The sequence below is a fragment of the Emys orbicularis genome, chromosome 3, assembly GCF_028017835.1.
Source record: "Emys orbicularis isolate rEmyOrb1 chromosome 3, rEmyOrb1.hap1, whole genome shotgun sequence".
In the NCBI taxonomy this organism is placed as follows: domain Eukaryota; kingdom Metazoa; phylum Chordata; order Testudines; family Emydidae; genus Emys; species Emys orbicularis.
The window spans coordinates 123,797,442-123,802,154 of NC_088685.1; positions in this window are offsets into that span (position 1 = coordinate 123,797,442).

Sequence of the window (4,713 nt, forward strand, 5' to 3'; positions counted from 1 at the left end):
CCGGTAGTATCTGAGTACTTATTAATACAAAGATTACTTTAGGGTATGTCTACACTGCAACGAAACCCCAGGGATAGTAGAACTTTAGTCAGCTGACCCATGTTAGAGCACTCTGGACTTGAAAGTCTACACTGGTTGATTATTAATCCTACATTAAGATTTTTCTGGGGTTGAACCTGGGCTCTGGCATCCACACTGCAGCACACTGACCCAAGTCAAACCAACCATATCCCAAAGTCCCTAGTGCCCTCCTGAAATGTGGCCACTCTAGCCCTTTGACTGTGCACTGTGGGCAAACTTTACTGCCCACCCTGCATGCTACAGACAGTTTGAACGGCTCACCAACGCAACCTGCCGAGCAGTCATTTTGATCTTTGTGCTGCCAGCTACTGGAGCCAGCAAGATGGAGGAGGTGCCTTTTAACAAGCTTCTCCTTTTGCCTTCGCTCCTGTGTCAGGAAAGGGGCAGAGCTTTCATGAGGTGCTGGTGGATATTTCAGTGGTGTTTTCTGACCCACCAAAGGTACCTGATGGATGATGGGTTTCATGATGGAGCAGGAGGAGGCAGAGGAAGAAGAGTACCCTGGCTTGGCAGACCTACAGTGGCAAATGCTCCGCAGTATAATCAGCATATTTGTTGACGCCCCCTATGTATACTGGTGCTTCTGGCACAGCCTGGTGGGATCATATCGTTATGCAGAATGACCAGTAGTGGGTCTGGCTCGCTCCTACCCTCCAGTGTAGATGAGGGCACCCTTGCTGGTCCAGAAGCAGGTTGCTATAACCATCTGGAAGGTGGCTACCCCAGACTGCTACAGGTCTGTTGCCAACCAGTTTGGTGTTGGAAAGATGACTGTGAGTAAAGTGCCTCAGGAACCACCACCACCAATCAGGTGTGTGGTTTGCCCCAAGGTGGCGGGAACTAAAGATAATCCTGAGGTAATTGCTGGCTTTGAGAGAATGGAGGTTCCTAACTGCACTGAGGCCATTGACTAACCATTATCCAAGACCCCCCACAACTCCAGTCCAGTTTAGATTTCTGGTCTCAACTCTCACTACATCCCTTTGGAAGCCCCATTCATTTCCTCTTCCCATTCTAGTCTCCCTATTGGTCACTCCTTATTCATAGTGTGTCCTTCTCATTCCATCTGCACAGCAACCGCTTTCTCCATAAGCCTGATGGTCACTAGAAGTGAACCATTCAGATACCTCTCTAGAGTGCCCCATCATCACAGTGTCTCTCTTAGATTCCAAGCACTTTGGGGCAGGGATGGTTTCCATTCTGAATCTTGTAGAGAGCGAAGCACACTACTGGCACTAAACAATTAACAATAATCCAGGTGAGAAGAGCTTGCAGCTGTGCCTGAAGATTCCTGCCAAACTCCTTCTGGGCCTGGTGGAATTTGTGGTGTAACCTTGTCCCAGAGGAGTTGGCAATTGATGAAGTACAATGAGCTTGTTCTTGGTTTAGATTTGACTGAACTGCAATTAATTTTGAGATGTGTTATGAGTCCATCTAGGAGAGACCATGCCACCAACCTAACAAACCTGGTAACCCAGAAGTTTTCTAGTTTTTATTAATTTATCTAACGAGCACACGTAGAAAAGCTGTGTGCGGCAAACAAAATGGAAAAGACACGCAATGAGAACAGTTGAGTCTGAGAGGAATAAATCACTGAGTGCGAAGACCAAATGTAAAAATTTCTTCCAGGATTTGAATGTCTATAAATACAGCTGTGTTGTAATAAAAGCTGCATAGTACAGGTTCAGCATACCTAACTTCTTGGGGGTCACCTAGCCGTTCTGAGGATATTTACTTCCAGTGACAAGTGGCTTTATCTGCAGCATTGCTTTCCCAGCAAGCCTTTCCGGTCCAGGCTAGATTGTGACAAAATGACAGCTCTCATTAAGAATTCAATGGGTTTCTTTTGTGGCATTTTGGAATGTGACCTAAACCATCTGAAATTCCCCTTTAAGTGAACAATGAATTCAACGCCCTCTTCTTTAGTTACACTTGGAACTAGGATCCTGTTGCAAATATGCTGATTGCATTGGTGCTTTGAGCAGAATCGGGCCAGCGGTGTGCAGAACAATGAAGTGTGTATGTCAGGGTATATAGTGGTGTTGTAGCCATGTTGGTCCCAGGATATTAGAGACACAAGGTGAGTGAGGTAATATCTTTGATTGGACCAGCTTCTGTTGGTGAGAGAGAAGCTTTTGCATATTTTGAAAGGAGTATGTTCAAAGGGCTGGGAGATAGGCCTGGAATGTGAGAAGGAATGGGGGTAATCAAAAGCCCTAAACTGCAGAAGAAAGTAATATGGAGTAGGATAATATTGGAGTGAACAGTGAATGTGGGTAGACCTGGGTGGAGGAAAGTGGAGACGGCAGAAGGTCAGAGGCATGGAGTTGGGCAAAGAAGAGAGCAGAATAAATGTGTGCTGCCTCATTCAGCGCTTCCAACCTCCAGTTACAAGCCCATTTTTTGTTGTTGTTGTTCAGCTAGACTAACTGAAAACTAGATGCACGCAGGAAGCATTTGAATCTGTACTGGTACATTTCTTCATGCTGCATATTGTGAGTTGAAGCAGCCCTTCAGCCGTACTAGGAAGGCAATGGCTAAAATCCAGGCATCTTCTCCCCCCCCCCCCAATATCCGAATCCTGCACTTGTATCATTGCCAATCCCAGGATTTGGGGAAACTGGGTGCAAGAGCAAGAAGGAGGATGTTTGAATCTCTGTAACCTCCTCCCCAGGTGCTGGCTCTGGTGTGAATTCTTCTCTGGGTCTCCTAGCACTAGGGGGCAGCAGAGGCCAGGCTTCTTCAGTTCCCCTCCTAAAGGAGGAGGCAGAACAATTTGTCTCTGTTGTCCTCTGGGTAACGTGGGGAATGAAGAAGTGCTAGATACCTTCCCTGGGTCTCTTCTAGAAGCAGGGAATAAGCCAATTCCAGACTCATCTGGATTCCCACTCCTGACCTAACGCAAGGTGAAATCCTGGTGTAATGCAGCATGGCTGTAAGGCTGTGTGATTGCATCTGTGGGCCAGCCCCTACAAAGAGTCCAAGAACTCTACCGCTGCAGAGAGCTGATGATTATCCTGGAGCTAAATGCTGGAGACATTTGTCTAGTGATGATGTATGTGGATATGAACTCACTGTGGCAGGAGAAGCGGGGTTTGATTGGCGGGTGTGGCACGGATGATAGTCTTAAAAACAGTTATCTTCCATGCAGACAGGGACGCTCTGTTACAACATGGGGACTAGCGGCAGTCATGTTACTAAGTGAACACTAGCAGCATGTATACTCCAGTCCTATGGCAGGTACCAGTGCAAACATTAGATGGCTTCTAAAGACTCTCCTTGCCTTTATTTAAACTTTCTATTTGTTTTCTACAGGGGATATTTTAAATCCTTTTAACATGGATGTGCTGGGCGGGGGCCTCATTTGCTCAAACTTTTTTGATGATGAAATATTTCTCTAATAGCTCTTTTCCTGAAGAACGGTAAGTTCCCGCCCACAGTGTGGGTGAAGAACAATGCTGGGTTTTTTGTTTTGTTTTTTTTTGGTCTGAGTCACACATCCCTTCCTTCGGGCCCAAATTGTGGCTCGGAGTTGGGAGCGATCAGAAGGGAAAAACAAAGCCACAGATTAAATCACACAATCAGAACCATGTACAGAAGGAGAGCAAGACTTGGCTTTACAGTATCAGGGTGTATGGGGGATCCTTCAGGCTCAGAAGCCCTACTGCCATTATTTTCCAACTAGAGATCTTTTGTGGCCCATCTCTCTCCTAGTCCTGATCTCACAGCTCCCCTGTGGTACCTATAGCGCAGGATTATGTGCAACAGTAATATTAGGAAAGTAATGAGGCTAGATGAGCATGAACTTTCTTTAATGCAATGGGAGCGGCTTCTTGGTACCATCCACCCATCCCCATTTGGGGTCTGTCTCCTCTCCTGAACCAGACGCCTTTACATTGGTCAGTAATGACTCGCCAGTTGTACTGCAGCCTGTCCTCTGCTCTGTTCTCTCCACTTTACACTTTGGCTCTGTGTATTCCTGTTTGCCCTCCAATTTTTGTATTCTCTGCATAGTTGATCCTGGCGAGATTTCTATCCAATAAAGGCTTGAAGATACCATGCAGGACTTGGAGAGCTGTTTATTTTTGTAATAGTTGGCCTACAAATAGCCTCTGGAAACCCTAAGGCCTTGTCTACACTAGGGAGCTTACAGCAGTACTGTTGCAGCTGCACTGCTGTAAGATCACTCATGTAGCCGCGCTATGCCGATGGGAGAGAGCTCTCCCGCCGCCATAATACAGCCACCTCTATGAGCAGCAGTAGCTATGGCAGCAGGAGATTGCACGCTGCCACTTATGCTGGTGAAATGTATGTCGCTCGGGGGACGGGCATGTTTTTTCACATCTCTGAGCGACATACATTTTGCCAGTGTAAGTGGTAGTGTAGCCATGGTCTAAGTGTTCTGGACTGAGCGAGAGCTAGTAGCAATGATCAGTGGTCGAAGGCAGATGTGTGTCACAGATCCAACTCTGAGGAGGATAACCAGTGGTCTGTTGTCCTAAGGATGTGTAGCAAGTATTAGAGCAGAATAAAGAAATGATGACTGTAGGTGGTTTATATCATATAAATGTTCTGTCCTCAGTCTATTAATGTGTCATCAAAGGCAGCCCCTGGGAGAAGCAGCTCTTTAAC